This window comes from Rousettus aegyptiacus, unplaced genomic scaffold, assembly GCF_014176215.1.
Source record: "Rousettus aegyptiacus isolate mRouAeg1 unplaced genomic scaffold, mRouAeg1.p scaffold_m13_p_13, whole genome shotgun sequence".
Lineage (NCBI taxonomy): Eukaryota > Metazoa > Chordata > Mammalia > Chiroptera > Pteropodidae > Rousettus > Rousettus aegyptiacus.
In genome coordinates this window covers 204,721-223,129 of record NW_023416288.1, presented here as the reverse complement: position 1 = coordinate 223,129, position 18,409 = coordinate 204,721, and the positions used below count along the sequence as shown (strand labels likewise).

The window sequence follows — 18,409 nt, the reverse complement described above, 5'->3', positions numbered from 1 at the left end:
GCACATACAGCCCCTTGTGATTTGACACTTGCTCACGTCTAAAGTGATCTCCTCCTACATACACTTGTGGTTCTAGTCATTGCAACCCGCTTGCAGTTGTTTAAAGTCTTAATACCTTCCTAAATATGGTTTTTCCTGCCTGCCTCACATTCCTCCTTTCTCATTCCTCAATTCTCAATGCTCTCCCTAGAAAACTTTGGAGACTTGCTCTGAGTCAGATGCTCTTCCTCTGTGCCCAACTTGTGGTTTATACTCAACTGCAGCTGTCGGTTTATTGTTTGTCCCCAAGGCGAGATTTTTCACTTGCACAGAGATCTATTAGGAGCCCACCATACTTCACTACACTTGTTTACAAGTCTGTCTCCACTGCGAGCCTGTAAGCACCTCACTGAAGAAGGCAGGAAATACTTCTCGTTCTGCTTTTTGTCTCATGCACTTAGCGCAGCGCCTTGCACATAATTAGCACTCAACTGAATGAGCAACTGACTAATAAGAGTTGTGCGGGAGAAGGGTTCATTCATCTACTCATTGAATGACTTCAGCAGCAATGTGAACAATAGGCTGGAGTGAGACTTTGAGAGAAGAGAGGAATAGATGCCACTATGAAGAGCTAGGAGCACCAATAAAATTAACAGATGCTGTTCATAAACTTATTAAATTCACTGGCTTGTCTAGTTCAACCATCAGAGCTTTAAGTCCACCTAATAATGGCTTTATTCCTCTGTTTTCTCCCTCAGCCTTGGTCACTGAATACCAGATCACATCATGTCTTCCACATGGCTTCAGGAAAACAGACCTCCCACCCTCTCCTATTCACACAGTTTCGTTTCTTCAGAGCAAAACACTATGCCACTAACCCTCCCAGAATAGCTGTTTGCATTTAACTGAGAAAAACAAACAACAACAACAACAACAAAAAACAATGACATTTGTTCACAAATGCCAGTACTGGCTCTATCAGGGAATACTAAGAAGTATGTGATCGGTTGCAGTGTTTCTAAAAAAAAAAAAAAAAAAAAACCTTTATAATGGGTTTCAATCAAGGTGGATATTTGATCTGGTCAGACCTTATCCTAAAGAGATACAATAAAATTTCTAGTGTGCTCAGAGAAGACAATGGATTTTCCAAGAATAACAGACTAATTGAGAGAAGGAGAGGGACTTACATTGTTATTAGATACCTTCTGAAATGCAGGTCCAAACTATTCATAGAGATTGTTTCAGTGAAGCCCGACTGTACTGGTCTCCCCCAGACTAGTGCCCTGATTGCTTCATAGATGGTCTAAAGGCATCGAGGACTAGTGACAAAACTCCTTTGTATATGCTTATCATTCATTAAATTTTGTCAAGAATTTAACAGCATGAGAAGAGCAGAGAGATAGATTTTGCCTTTGTGTGGAGGCAAAATTCTATCAGAAACTTCTCTTCTCCACACCGTCACCCAGGAAGCACAGCGCTCATTCTGACACTGTGACAGCAGCTCCTACCACGAAGCTTCCCTTTCAGAACTGGCTTCAAAACCAAATTAAAATTTACACATGTTATGATCCTTCAAACCAGTGTCAGCAAACTTTTTCTATAAAGGATCAGATAATAAATATTTTGGACTTTGAGGACATATACACTCTGTTGCAACAACTCAACTCTGGCATTACCGTGTAAAAGCAGAAGCAGACTGTTAACATGGTGGGGTTCCAATAAAATTTTCTAATAGACATTGAAATTTGAATTTTGTGTGATTTTCACATGTCATGAAATATTCTTCTTATGATTTTTTCAACCATTTAGAAATGTAAAAACCTTTTTTAACTTGCAAGCCATACAAAACTGGCAGAGAGCAAGATTTGTAGCAGCAGTAATTTATAGATCAGTGCTTTAGAGTAATGCTCACCAGCCTTATCTGTGGGTACAGTGTTAGTTGTAAATGACATTTGACCATTTCAGAAATCATATTCAACCTCAAAGATGGAAATGATGATAGAGATTCAATGAAATGATTCCTCTGATCAGGACAATACTCGCTCAGATAAATTAAGCAATGGAATAGGAGGAGAAGGAAGAGGGAAAAAAAGGAAGATTGAATCTAAGGAACAACCAGAACAAACTAATCTAAAACAGACCCACAAATATAGAGGACAATCAGGTGACGGTCAGAGGGGAGGCAGGTTGTGTGTGTGTGTAGGGAGAGTGTGGGGGTAGGGGCTGGGAGAAAGCTAGGAAGGGTTAAAGAAGTACAAATTAGTAGTTGATAGAGGGTCATGGGGATGGGGAGCACAGCATAGGGAATGCAGTCAGGAGCAATGTAATGGCTAGGTGGAGAGCCAGAGAGAAGATAGAGCAATCAGAGGGATGGTTTCGTAAACTATATAAATATATAGTTTTATTTATATATGTGTGTGTATTTATGTATGTACTTATATAATTTATTTATATACTTATATATTTATGTATATAAATACATATAAATGTCTAACCAATGTACTGTATACTTGAAACTAATAAAAAATAAATAATCGGAGACATTTAAAAAAAGGAAAGATTGGAGGTATAAGAGAAAGTATTTACTGAGTGATTAATATGCATCAAACATTCTTCTAAGTACTTTATGTACCTTATTTTATTTAATCCTCCCAAATCCTATGAAGTAGGCCTTATTTTGCCCATTTTATCAACACTTAGCCATTAAATGGCTGGACCATGATTTAAAGCCAGGTATAATTACCCCATGCCAACACTCTTTCCACTCTACTTTGGTTTATAGGATCAGAAATGTCAATTACATTATTTTCGGGCAGATATTATATAGTGAGGTTCCAGTACAGTAAGTTTTTAAATCTTTAGAAATCCTAAACAGGAAATTTTTATGGCCACACAAAAGAGGTTTGTTCAAACTCAAAGTACATTTTCTTAGCAATTGTTGCTCAATGGCACACGGAAAATGTACATCAGTATAGTGTTTTGAGAACTGTAAGTAAGCTACTGTAAATGTGTCTCTCTATGCCAATTAGTTTATATTCAATAAGAAACTTTTATTTTTAGCTCACTTTGCATGGATTCACACATTTATTGTATTCCCATGTCTTTGCTTAAGAGTGTATTTTATTGGAGACATGAATCCTTTCTCAGGTTGGTAGACAGTTTAAATTACATTAGAACCTTTCCCAACTACCACCTCCAGTCTCTAAATGCTTCTCAGGGTAAATTAGTAATCCACAGGAGCCAGGGGGAGGAGGAGGAAGTATGGAGAGGAAGAATAACAGTTAAGAAAGTGTTTCCCCACTAAAAAGATGCCATATAACTAATATGGGCCATCACTACTGAATTTGCTTATTTTTATCTTTGATGCAGGTGTAATTTGCCTTCTGTGGGAGGAGACAGAAGGTTATGATTTAGACCTTGCATCTCTGTTATTGCTTATGATGGCTTCTCTCCATTTCTATCTTTTGGGGGCTTTCTTGGAATAGCACATGCAGGGAATTGGTATGGGGTTTCCTGAAACAAAAGTTATCTAGGGCTCCAGGTGGTCACAGGACATAACCCCCTGTTTCAAATAGAAATGCAGACTAGCCATTAGAATAATTGGAATAGTATAATCAAAGAAATTGGCATTCCATTAAAAATCCTATATGTAAAGACAACAGTATAAACAGTATAAGCAAAAAAGTACAGATTCACTGCCTCTCACTGTAGTTATTTAGGTACTTGACATATGTTTGTGATCTTTTTTGAGTCTTTGTCTCACTCATCTTTGCTTCTCTTCTCAGGACTAGCAGGTCTATCAGGGGCCAGGCACACCAAGCAATCAAGAAATGATTGTTGGATTAAATCCAATGAAAAGGTAAGTTACAGAACTTAAAGCTTCAGAGCCTTATCTGGGAATTCCCCACTAGCAAGAATTTTGACCTGTTGTAGATAAAATTCTTCTAATTTAGTGGTTCTCGAAGTGTAGTCTCCAGACCATTGGCATCAGCATCACCTGGAAACTTGCTCGAAAGGCAAATTCTTGGGCCCTACTCCAGCTCCACTGAATCAGAAACTCTGGAGATGGGATTAGGATCTGTATCACAACAGACTCCTCGGGTAATTCTGATATACACTAAAGTATGAGAAACACTGTAATCTAACTAATAATGGAGTTACTCCTTTCCTGAAAGGAAATCTGTGAGGAGGAAAAAATCCATTTTCCACATTTAGGGCAAACCTATGGTGCCACTAAATATAAACTTGGAAGGTTTTAGGTAATAGGGAGGCTTAAACATTAACCTCATCAAATTTCGAGGGCTCCATTTCATCTCAGAGTCCCAAAGGACAGGATTCAGTGCTAAATCCAATAAATTTGTCAGATGAAAAAATAATACTGTCATGCGGTATTCATCCTTTTTTCCCTTTCCATTCTTGCTGTGTTGTGGTGTGATCAAATCCAAGACCCACAGAGCCAATCGAGATGAATTGTGAGCCTTTGTTAGCTGGCCGGCGACTGACTCTCTACCACGCAGGGTTAGAAGAGATCAGCCCCGAGCTCCCAGAAGAGGCAGTTTATATAGCCACCAGCACATCCCTGAGCAGATCACCACACCCTGGTTAACAGTTGGCCGTTAGCATATCCTTGATTAGATTACCCTGGTTAACAGCATCTCCTTGATCAGATTACCACACCCTGGTTAACAGAATCCTTGATCAGATTACCACACCCTGGTTAACAGTATCAGAAGTAAATACTTAATGCCGGCTTACTGGAAAATTGTCCACCCATAACAGCTGCATAAAATGTGGACATTCCCAGTAGTAAATTCAAAGGAGGAATAGAGGAATGACCGAAGGAGGGAAGAACAGAAAGCAAGAAGAATCGTGTCTTGATCATAACCTGTAGAGTGCCATATTGTCCTCGGGAGCGAAAAGCCAGACTTCTTTGTCCTGTGTAAAAATACTACTACTTCATTTAACTCTTTTCCAAGTTTCTGTCAGCTGAATACCATTCCTATTTAATACAAAAGCTAAAAAACATTCCCCTCAACATCTAAAAAGAAATCATTATATCCTTAAAAAGTTGAATCAGCAACTATAAGCATAAGACAGGGCAGGGTCAACAGTACAGAACAAAGCAGGCATTTTTACTCTTTGTGATGACAACTGTCTAAACATTTCTAACAGATTTCATGTGGTAATGTTTTTCTGAATGTCATTTTACAGAAGTTTAACAATAAAGAATTAAAGTCAAAACTTGAAAAGCTAATCAGAGAAAATGAACTGTAATCGTTTTTTGGAAGCTATATTGCATCAACATTTGAATATCCATTATTCTTTTTGTCATTTCAGCATTGTGCACTATCATTATCTATTCTTTCAGCATTCTGAAAAGGTTTCAGAATCTGCTGATTGTCATCAACTAGCTACTGAAGCCACAAAGCTCTGCAATACCACTGGACCATGGCAAATGTGAAAAAAGATAGTTAACTACTGCAAATAGGGTTTCTGTTGCCAGACAGACAGCACTACAAAGCTAGAGTTACTGGTCACATCTGGGCACTTTCAGAGACTGATCTGTACATGAGCATGAACAAAACCATTTGGGATTAGTCACATTTCCAATGGGTCCACAAAAAAACTGGCAATTCCAGAATCTAATCGCTTAGCTGTTGGCAGATGAAATATATAAGATCCAAAGAAAAGAGCTTTGTTTCTGGGCAACCCCTTCCTCCATATACCTCTAATCCAAAACCAAAGTAATTTGTATACATGACTGTTTTGAATTACTCATGCCATGAAGATATTTTATTATCTCCGGCATTTACTTTGGGTAAATACTACTTAATCTGACTCCTGTCTGAGTAATTAAAAATGCATTATCTCAATGGAAAATAAAATTAGTTCCATTATGCAATTTATTTTTGAATGACAAATACCCAGATAGCAAGCAAATGCTGAGAGGTCATAAGCCTTATGATACATAATTAGAAAACCAGAAATTCATGTAATTTAATGACTGGCATAACAACGTAGAGAAACATAAGTTGAATCCAACTAGTTCAAATATGTCATTCTTGACAGTTAAACATCAGTCATAAAAACTGACTAATGACAGCATCACCAGCATTTTGTTTTTCAAATAAATTTTTTCAAGACTTTATTTTTTTTAGAGCAGTTTTAGGTTAAAACCAAATTGCGAGAAAGATACAAAGATTTCCCACTATAGTCTCTGTCCACCACATGCACAGCCCCCCTGCAGTATCAAGATCCTCCACCAGAATGGATACCACTGATGAACCTATACTGACATATCATAATCACCAAAATCCATAGTTTACCTAAGAGTTCATTCTTGGGGTTGTACATTCTACATATTTGGACAAATGTATAATGGCATTTATCCATTATTATAATATACAGAGATTTTCTGTGTCTTAAAATCCTTTGCACTCTTGTCTATGTGTCCCACTCCCCACCTCAACCCCTAGCAAACACAAATCTCTTTAATGTCTCCATAGTTTTGTCTTTTCCAGAATGTCACGTACTTGGAATTCTACAATAATGCAGTCTTTTCAAATTGGCTTCTTTCACTTAGTAATAGTCATTTAAGTTTCCTTCATATCTTTTCATGACTTGCTAGCTCATTTTTTTTTTTTTTAGCCCTGAATAATATTCCATTGTCTGGATGTACCACAGTTTATTTATCTGTTCACCTACTGAAGGACACTTTGCTTGTTTCCAAGTTTTGGTAATTATAAGTAAAGCTGCTATAAACATCTATGTACAGGTTTTTGCATGAACATAAATTTTCTACTAATTTGAGTAAATACTAAAGAGCATATGATAAGAGTATGTTTAGTTTTGTAAGAAACCTCCAAACTGTTTTCCAAAGTGGCTGTACCATTTTGCTTTCTGACTAGCAATGCATGAGAGTTGCTATTGCTCTAATCCTTATCTGCATTTGACATTGTCAGTGTGCTGGAGTTTGTTCAGGCCATTCTGGTGTGTACTAGTATCTCATTGTTGTTGTTGCTGTTGTTGTTGTTTTGGTTTCTTTTTTTACTATTGAGGTATAACTGATATACATTATATTAGTTTCAGATATATAACTTAATGATTTGATATTTGTATTTACTGTGAAATAATCACCACAATGAGTCTAGTTAACATCCATGACCATATAGTTCCAGGATTTATTTTCTTGTAATGAGAACTTTTACTATATACTGTTTTGGAAACTTTAAAGTATGCAATGTGAGATTACTGACTATAGTTGCCATACTATATACCATATCCCCATGACTTATTTATTTTATTACTAGAAGTTTGTACCTTTTGACTTCCTTTATCCATTTCATTCACCTTCCACCCCTGCCACTGGAAATCAACTATCTGTTCACTGTATTTAGAATTATTTTTTAATTTATTTTAGATTCCACACATAAGTGATATCGTATGGTATTTATATCTTTCTCTGTCTGACTTATTTTACTTAGTATATTGCCCTCAAGGTCCATCTATGTTGTCACAAATGACAAGATTTCATTCTCTTTTATGGCTGAATGATATTCCTTTGTGTGTGTGCGTGTATGTGTACACTACATCTTCTTTATTCATCTATCAATGGAAACTTAGGTTGCTTCCATATCTTGGCTATTATAAAGAATGCTTCAATGAACATGAAAAGGATATATGCTTTCCAAGTTAGTGTTTTTGTTTTCTTCAGATAAACACCCAGAAATGGAATTGCTGGATCATATGGTAGTTACGTTTTTAATATTTTGAGAAAACTCCACTCTGTTTTTCACAGTGCTGCACCAATTTACATTCTCACCAACAGAGCAGAAGGGTTCCTTTTTCTCCACATCCTTACCAACACTTGTTATTTCTTGTCTTTTTTATAGTAGTCACTGTAACTTCTGAAAGGTGATATCTTATTGTGATTTTGACTTGCATTTTCCTGATGATTAGTGATGTCCAGTAACTTTTTGAGCATCTTTTCATATACCTGTTGGCCATCTGTATGTCTTCTTTGGGAAAATGTCTACTTAGACATTTTCTTTGGCCATTTCCTGATTGGATTTTTTTTTTTTTTTTTTTTTGCTATTGAGGTGCATGAGTTCTTTATATATTTTAGATATTAACTCCTTATCAGATATGATTCACAAGCACTTTATCCCATTCAGAAAGTTGCCCTTTACATTTTTTTTCATGGTTTTCTTTGATGTGCAAAAGATTTTTAACTTAATGTAGTCTGCTTGCTTATTTTTGCTTTTGTTGCCTTTGTTTTTGGTGTCAAATCCAAAAATCACCTCTAAGACTGATTTCAAGGAGCTTATCACCTATGTTTTCTTTTAGGAATTTATGGTTTCAGGTCTTACATTGAAGTCTCTAATCCACTTTCAGTTAATTTTTGTGTATGGTGTAAGTTAGTGGTTCAATTTCATTCTTTTGCATGTTGTCCAGTTTTTACAAGATTTATAGAAAAGGCTGTCCTTTTCACATTGTATATTCTTGGCTCCTCTGTTGTAAATCAATTGACCATATATGTGTGGGTTTATTTCTGGGCTCTTTATTCTGTTCCACTGATCGGTGTGTCTATTTTTATACTAATACCATACAGTAATGATTACTATAGCTTTGTAATAGTTTGAAAGCAGGGAATGTGATGCCTCTAGCTTTGTTCCTCTTTCTCAAGATGGTCTTGGCTATTTGGGGTCTTTTGTGGTTCCATACAGTCATTATTAATTTGCATTTTCCTGATGACATATGATAAAGCATCTTTTCATATGCTTATTTGCTTCTGTATATCTCCTTTAGTATGTCACCAGTTTTTAAATATATGTATGTGTATATTTCATGTAAATATGGAAAGTGATCAATATTTCTTTTACCTTGCCTCAAACTAATACATTACCCCACATTCTTGGAGAAGAGAGGGGAGGAAAGTGCAGAGGGGAGGGGAGAAGAGGAGCGGGGAGGAGAAGATAAAGAGACAGCTTTATCACCTCATATGAGATGCTAAAAGCTGACTATAATCTTAAACTAAAACTTTTTTTTTTAAGCATCTTAATGGTAAATGGCCATTATTTTCTGAAAGAACAATGTGGTAGTGTGAAAAAGATTTTATTGGCATCAGAAAATCTTTGTTCTAAACTACTGGTCTCAAACTAAAATGCTTATGGGAGCTAAGCAGTTAAAGGGTGAATCTCCCAGTAGAGGAACAGGGATTCAGGCCCTGCTTATTGGACAGCTGAGGGCTTGCCGTCACTCAGCGCCAGCCAACTGTGGTCAGGAGAATACACACCCAGTGCTGCCAGATCACCAAATGTTTTTAAAAGCCAGAAATTCAAAATTTTATACGCATTTAACTGATTTTAAAGTGACAGCAACTGATGTAAAAGTGCTGTGTGGTTCTAAGATAAAGAAATGCGTGGAGGGCCAGATGCTGTCTAGCCTTAGTGCCACTACTAAGTAGCCATGGTCCCCTCCAGACTGGTTCCTTATCTGAAAAACACGTGTCCAAGTTTCTCTTGGCACTAGATACCTGTTCTTATGCTTTTATGTAATAAATTTCTTTATTTGTGGAAAAACTGTTTAGAAACTTTAATTCTCAGTAAGTGAGAGTACTGAATACATAATATCAAAGTCAGAAAGGACAATCACAAAACGCTAAAACAATTTCTGTCTGAGACTCGATTGCTAATTCAAGACTATGATTTATCTATGGAGATTTTATCATTAAACATGCCAAATGTAGTTAGGTAAACAGTCACCAACCAAGAAGAGACAAGAAAGAAGTTTCAGTTTTTGAGAGGCAGTGGTCAAGAACACATGCTGGAGCCAGCCTGGCCTGGGTTCAAAGCCTATTTCCTCACTTACTGACTGACTTACGTGAGTTTCCTAAAATTTGTGTGCCTCAATTTCCTCATGTGTAAAAATAGGGATCACAGTTCTTACTTCATAGGGTTATTATGAAGTTAGCTGAGTTGCTGGTAGTGCTTAGAGCAGTGTCTGACACATAAAAAGCATCAGGAGAGAATTAGCTGTTGTTATTACTATTGTAAAACATGTTAATAGCTAAATCCACCAAATTTCCTACACTGGTGAAACAAGCATTTTACTCTAAAATGTCTAAAAGAAATTAAACCTAATCATCCAGTCAAGGCCAAAATCAATGCTTTGCCTAAACAACTCCACTGGCAACTTGTGAATGAGGACTCAATATGCTACAATTCACAGAAATCTAACAGAGGTCAACTCAGGAAATGCGGGTCAACGCAGTGGAACGGGGGCCATTTGAAATCAAAGGGTATGAATGCCTTGTCCTCAGTTTCCATCCCCTTGTGATTAATTAATAGCCTTACTGCATCAACCCACCAGCTGTATCCTAACTCATATTGTTGACCCCAACCGAGGACTTACAACAGCATAATGAAAACTGTGCTTCTAATTGTCCAGCGGGCCATCGTGGCTTGGCTAAGAAAGGCTCTTTTCACTCCTCTCCTTTCTGATTAACTAGATGGCTTTATAAATCCTCTTAATAAGTTCATTTGTGTAATCCAAAGCTAGCTGTCTTTCCTTCCTGCTGCTAAGAGGGCTCAGCTGCTTATCTTTGGATGTGACCCATCAAAAGAGAATTGTTAAAAAATTGTTTTTAATCTTCTAAATTGACAAGTATCTCTGATCTTTCATCTCCCCCAATTTAGTAATGTTCTCCTGTATCATAAAGAAAGTCTAAGTGAATGCAAAACTGGCAGAAATCTTTTCTACTTTATATAAAAGTTCTTATGATTGTCTCATAAGCAGTGAATTTGATCATTGCTAACAGGTCCATGTAACTTGGATAACATTCACACAGAACTTTATCATTTCTAAATAGTTTCCATATGCATTATTTCATTTAGTCCTCCAAACAGCTCAGGTAGTTCTATTATTACTCTCATTTTACTAGCCAGAAAGCTCAGGCTCAGAGAGGTTAAGTATCTTGTACACTATCACAAAACTACTAAGTGTTAGATACGAACTTGATTTCAGGTCTTCTGATTTTAAATCGAGTGCTCTTTCCATTATAATTACGTATCTGCCATCTCTCAGCCTCATACCTGTCCCACTATACTACTGCGGCTAGGAGTGCAAATTAAATTCCACACTACTTTACCAGCTCTTTCCATTTGGTTCTGCTAACTGGAGGTACTGGTGGGCAAGATGAAAGAATGATAAAGACAAGATTCTTGGTTTCAACTGAAAATGAGGCAGTTGATGGTAGTTGCTGTAGTAAGCAGTGGGGCTGGTGTGGTTCTGGACACTCCAGCAGCCCAGGAAGGACTAGCACTTTTTTAATGGTTCCAATTCTAGTTGACACAGCACTTCTGGAATAGATCCAGAATCAAATGCAAGTGTCTCCAACCCACTTTCAACAGGAATAGCAAGTTTATGGGCTCCAGCCCAGGGATGTTTGCTGCTTCTTATCTAGGCAGCACCTCTTCTTCCTTTTTGCTCCTCCAACACCCACCCACCCCCATCCTTTTTTTTTTTTTTTTTTTTTGCAGCTACAGCCTTTCTAATACATTCCCTTGTTTAAAATACCTTAAATGGCTTCTGTTTTCCTCTATACCTTGCCTTGTACAAATATGCCTGCTATGTGGCAACCTTTGAGAGAAGGATATAAAGCAGAAGATGTTGTCTCTATCTTGAAGAAATCTATAACCTATCTGGTTAATAGAGCTAATATACTTGAACCAAGAGTAAACAAGATAAAATAGATATAGTCAAGGGCTAAGGTAAATGGCACACAGACTACTTGTGCAATGGGAAAGTAACATGGGTACTTTATCCTAAACTCCATTTTCTTGGTACAGAGTGGGACCTGCACTTGTGTTTCTCCTTCAGGACATGGTCAAATATGTTCTCAGCCAGTCCAGAAGCAATCCCTCCTCCAGTCCACTCTTCTGGTCTTTTGAATCATTTCCCCTTTCTGGACATGCTTGGTTTATACTTCCTGCCCCGAAGCCATCTCTGATGCCAAGTTGTCTGCTCCATTCTTGTTAAGTTTCCTGTTCATTAACTTCTGGCTCATTATAATATTAGCAACCCTTAAATCCACATTTGCATCACCATACATAAGAAACTTTTGTCTATAGCAAAAAGGGGTACAATTACTATACATATGTAATTTGGGACAGAACTATTAATCACAACAGGGGGTAAGAGTGGGAGAAAAAAATGATTAAATGATTGCCAGACTGTCAAAATTTTTTTCAGCCCTTATTAAACTTACTGATTTTCCATTATTTCTCCTATACAATTAAATTATTTTGTATCATTTCGGATTTTTAAAATACCTACTCCTTACTGAGGGCTTACTCTGCTCCAGATCCTTTGCATATGTTAACTCTTTTACACTTGTTCAAAACCGAAAGTTTTCCCATTTTACAAATGAAGAAAGCAAGGTTCGCAGTGGTCAAGTTACCCTTCCATGTTCCATGAACTGGTCCTGTTTCTATGGATGGAGAACAGCAGTTGTGGCAACCACCAAGGTACTTCTGAGGTCAGTGTCCTGTGCTAGGGTACAGCCTCATAGAACAGAGCCTCTTCAGGCCACTGAGGACAGGCTTAACAGAAGGGACTATTGAATAGCTTAACTCTTCTCTGTGTTATACACTGGGATTCTGCACACGACTTTATTTGAAAAGGGCTCCACTATACCTGCTGAAGAAGTGTACCTGAACTAGAATAGAGTTCCCAGAGTTTGTCTGCAAGAAACAAAGATTACTTCTTTGTTCCACATGGTTACTGATGGAAATATGTCTTCTGCCTACTGCACTTTTACACACTTCAAGGTCTTAAGAAGGATGGAAAGAACAGGGCAACTATTCAGAGAACCACCAATTTTCAAGTGACTGGCATCTTTTTATCCCTATAACTGTGGACAAGGCTGGGTCTCTACAATTTTAAAGTTGGGTAAGTTTCTCTATTATACTTTCCACTCATATATCTTTTCTTACACAGATGCTAGCCTTTCTCTCTACCTTTGGTTATTCGGTATCCTGATATTGTACCCTGGAAAGAGCTAAAATATGCAGCCACTAAAGCATTACATGTGGGTGTGACTTCAGAGGTTTCATTTCAGCAAAGATTAAAGCTTAATGTGTCTGGCATATGGGAGAGGATATTAGACAACTCAGTGCTAATCCCACATCTGATATGTGACTGAAACAATAGCAGCTCAATAAATATAGAATTAAGTAAGAAATCCAGGCTCTAACAGAAGTTTAGGTATTAGCTAGTAGGCCAGGCGGGCTCCTAGCATCCTGAAATCACTATATGAATGCATCAAGGGCAGGCCTTGGGGGTTGATAAAGATTTATATTGTATCGATAGGAAACAAGTTGACTTCAACGTTTGTACCAGAAAACACAGACCCAGCAAGTGGGAGACAGGAACATTGTTCTGATTCATATGGTCTCTTGTGCTTTTACAATTAACAAATTAAATGAATTATTGGCAACAGGGGACTGCTAAGAAACAAATAATGGTAATCCCTCTCCCTAAATTATCTATTTCTTTCAACCATTATGGAAACTGCTGTGACTGGCAGAATTCTTAATGTTAGTTATATCTCAAGCAATGCATTATTTTAATCCAAATGAAAACACTGGGCAAAAAAACTGAACTTGAGAACAAGGGTCTTTCCTTAAAATATATGCGGCTGGGTCAGTTATGAGCCCTCTCTGTGTCATTGCCAGGAATTAGTCACAAGCCAAATGCCCAATCAGTCTTTGTAAACTTATGATTAGCTTTCATCCCAACAAAGCCTGTATTTGTCACTGGAATATTTGCTTCTCCAGCTTCTGGTTAAAGGATCAGTGACACACTTCAAAGATTTTGGGAACAGTTTCTGTTTTTTTGTGAAGAGCATTTGTTCTCTCAAAAACAAATGCTAGATTTGTTCGTTTGCTCCAAAAAAATAAGAGGAACATTTCTTTTGATTGTTTTCCAACTCCACCTCCTCATTTAACAATAGGAAACCATAATACCCTTTCTTCCTGTTGGTAGAATTTGTAAGTAAGCTGAGTTCTACATTACGACATTTCTGAACCTACAGAAGTCAGAACGTTACAAAAAAGTAAGGCAGAATTTATTTAGCTAATGACATTATTTGACAAAGGGCTAAAACTTAACATTTTCAGAAGTCTACATTCATTCGTTCATTGGCTCATTAATTGAGAAAATTAAGCACCTACTATATGCCAGGCAGTATTCTTGGTGCTGAAATATATTAATGAATGTAAGACAAAAGTTCCTGCCCTTGTGGACCTTATATTGCAGTGAAGGGAGATCGATAATAACAAAATAAAAAGTAAATTGTATAGTTTGTTAGGTGGTAAGTATTATGGAGGAAAAAATAAAACCAGAGAACTAGAGAGGGAGGTAGGCGTTCCAAGGTGTTTATGTGTATATGTGTGTATAGGTAGGGGTTCCAAGGTGTGTGTGTGTGTGTGTGTGTGTGTGTGTGTGTGTGTGTGTACATGCATAGGTACACTTGCCCACCAGAAAGTGATATTTGAGCAAAGACCTGAAGAAGAGGTAGTATGAAATTGGGACATATGCAAGAAGAGTGTTCCATACCGAGGGAACCACAGTGCAAAGGCCTTAAGGTAAGGGTGTGCCTGACTTCTTCAAGAGGTATCAAAGCAGCCAAGGCCAATGTATTGAGAGCAGAGTTGGAGAGAGGAACAAAAGTGAGGTCAGATTAAGGGCTTTGGCTCTGTATACGCTTAATTAGGGTAAAGAAAAAGTAAGTTTTTAAATAGGAAACTATAATATCCACAATGCAACATTTGATAATAAGATAATAAAACTAAATACAAATTTAAATACAAATTCATGTTGCAAAGCCATACTTTTAACCAATGATCATATTTAAAGAAAAAAGTACATATTAATTATGAACAATGTATGAAAGCATCATTGAAATTATTTTCATCTAAGTAGGAAGGAGATTCATAAGTGGATAGTTTTTAGTATGTGGTGGTTTAAGGCATTTGCCGAATAAGGCTCCCCATCCAAAAAGAAAAACCCTCTGCATAGAATTCTACCACTTGAATCTAATGATGGGATTTTATTTTTCCTTCTTTTAGATCTTCATGGCCAATTATTTTCCATATTCTTCTATTAAAACACAAACACAAGTCTATGGCCATGCTACCCTGAACAAGCCCAATCTCGTCTGATCTTAGAAGCTAGGCAGCATCAGGCCTGATTAGTTCTTGGATGGGAGACCACCTAGGAAGACCAGGTGCTGTAGGCATAAAAAGTAATAAAAAAAAAAATAAAGGATGGTAAGCTGACAAGGTCCTAGGGTGGGAAAGGGGCAGGAAAAAGAGCAGAAGTCACATCTAAAGCCATTATTAGGTCATTTCTTTTGAGAAGCATTAGGCAGTTATCTGCCTTTGAAATTTTGTGTGTGTGAAACATGGTTTGGATTTCTATAGAAGAGCTCTAAGAGGAAAAAGTCAGATGCAAGGTTGTGACAAGGTAGGAAAAGCAAGCTTTAATTGTAACCATTTCTATTAATGGGGACAAATGTCATACCTGTGAGGAAATCACACTGATGGTAAAATTCCAGAAACTTTTTTTTCAGATATAATAAGCCATACAAAAGGTTAGAAAAATGGCCAACACTGCCGTCATACCACCTTGTGGTAGGCAAGCATTCCTGACTGTGTTAGTGTTAGGCCTAGAATTTCTTCTCTTTCTGTAGCATCCATTTATTTCACACAATGCTCATGGACACAGAAGGGATATTTAGAACTACGGGAGCAGTATAACAACCTTGACAACCTTTAGATTTATTATTTGATGTGAGTGAGCAGCAGGGTAATAGCTTTGACTTCCATACCCGACCATATTTACCAAATACACATAGTACATTGACCGGAACTCCCAAGGTCAAGGGATTTCCTTATTAACGAATTAAGTATGCTGATGGGCACATCTTTTGCCCAGGCAGAGGTGTGGTGGTGAAGCACATGTCCTCTGGAATCAAATTAACTTGGTTTAAATCCCTGTTCTACCATTTACTAGCTGTGTGTCCATAGGCAAGGTATTTAACTCTGTAGCTCAATTTCTTCATCTATAAAATGATGATGATAGCAAGTTTCTATGAGGATAACATGGCTAAAACATGTAAAGTGCTTAGAATATGTATAGTACATAGCAAACCTCAAATATGGTGACTTTTATTATAGTAGAACATAATGGGTTTCAGAGGAAGTATCACTGAGAACATTCAGTTCCACTATTAAGGTATTACTGTCTACATACAAATCTAATCCTTCTCAAGAAAGTTAAAAAAAACCATGATAGTAAAAATAAAAATACTACTTTGGGCATGTTTTGATTATTCTTAGTTGCTATTGTAACACTATGTGAATTTTACCTTATTAAATATTGAAGAAAGGCCATCAACATTGGGAAGACATTAAGATATATTAAATGAAATTAAACTAATTGGTCTTTATGAAATACAGCCTTAGAGGATCACAGATGTTATTTTTACAACAAATATCTATTTTTTTAAAAAAGCCATCATGTCATACATGTGTCAACAAAACAGAGTAGTGTAAGAAAAATGCATCCCTGGGTAAGTTGAGGCCCTTAGAGAAAATAACTTGCCTCCACGTAGTGCTAAACAAGGGGTAACACTAAAAGAGGAATGAGGCAAATGAGCAGTCCAATGAAGAATGGCAAATGTCTACCCTGGTGGGGCACACAGGCTAGGAGGAAATTCAAGTTACTAATAAAGGGACCAGGCAAAATTTGTATCAGATCTGGCTTTACAACCTTGAGTGTCTTCATTTTCTTTTCTAATTTATTACAAGATTAAAATTATGGTGCTGATTTTGTGGTACTAAAATGTTTTATGAATAAACAGAGGCTCAATCATAAAAAAGAATGTTTTCTAATTCAAATACTTTGGATCAAAATAATATAACTTAGTAACAAAAACCTTTTAAAAAGTGAACTGTTTAACATTACACCTTATTCAGGGAACAAATCTGACTTATACTAAATATATATTTCCACAGCACTAGATTTCAATAACTCATAAATTTGCATTATAAATAATTCTTTATAAAAATAAAAAAGGAAAATGCATATGATTCTCTATATTCTATAAACAGAGGTAAAACATTTAATTACAGTAAAGAAATATACAAGGCGCAGCTAGATAATGCTAAGAGAAAAGATAATTTTGATAAGAAAATGAATTTAAATTGTAATGAATTCTCTAATATCATTTACAAAATATCCTATATAATTTGAACAATTTAAAAATAGTGCCATTGTATATCCTAACAAATACTCCCATTCCTTTTACCAGGAAGCAAATTACTGACAGATGATGAATGCAATTTTATTTCAGATGCCAAAGTGCGTTATATGTCAGCCAGATTCAAAACAATGCAAGTAAAATGTGAAAAACAAACCAGAAAGGTTTTTCCACAGATATTTATAGAAATTAAAGAAAGTATTAGATAGTTCTCCAGAAAATAGGTTCCATGGGCCACATGGGTCACCAATATGACTGCTAGGACAACAGAAACTAGTAAAGAATTGGTACCAGGCATCTGGGAGGTCATCAGCAACAACAGGACTTAAATGGAAGCAAGTAGGGTGCCTCTATAGCACGAACCACATTATTCCTTACTATTCCATCCCATGTATCTGGGATAAAGAAAAAGAGTGTCAAGTCAAATATGGAAATTTTTTTTCCTGCTTATCATGAGAAGGAGAATGGAAATTTGATCATTTTTTCCCTTTTCCATTTGATTGATTAAATAGAAGATAAATGGACAGCAGTATTAGTTTTGATTAGAAAATATCTAGGAGCTCACAATGAAAAGTTTATGAATATAAATTATGATTTGGGCATTTAAAATTATGATTTGGAGCATTAATTATGCCAGAATTTGTCCATAAGTACACGTGAATTCCCTCTGTAGCCAATGCATCATGTTAGTACACAATTTCTGAGACTTGTGATTCATCTTAGCAAATTCCCTAGAGTTAAGCCATCTTTCATCTAGAAATCTGAAAGGATTATTAAAATGGAAATGTTTCACAGAACTATCACCTCAGTCATTTGGCATATGTCTAACTGATCATCCTTTCCAAATGGTGACCGCAGGACAAAAATAAATAAATAAAAATAAATCACTACAAATATAACAGGAACAGAAACAATGCAGCTCTTTCCTATTACATCAAACTCAAATTTGTTTGGCTAGTAATAATGACATATTGTCCCATGTTGTTGCTTCAAAAAATGTTTCCAGTGACCTTTGAGAAAGCTATGTACTGTTTTCCTTCATTTTGCCCTTGGCAAAATTTTCTTTGTTTAGGTCACTCTTTGAAAATGTCATTTCAATCTAAA

General features: G+C 36.6%; 1 protein-coding gene and 1 pseudogene across 38 annotated transcripts in view; one reads left to right on the top strand and one right to left on the bottom strand.

Moving 5' to 3' along the window:
• The window catches only part of NRCAM (neuronal cell adhesion molecule), a 252,687-nt gene that overhangs the window by 103,897 nt on the left and 130,381 nt on the right, over positions 1-18,409 (bottom strand). The window lies entirely within an intron of this gene.
• On the top strand, positions 15,162-15,280 carry LOC118611208 (annotated as a pseudogene).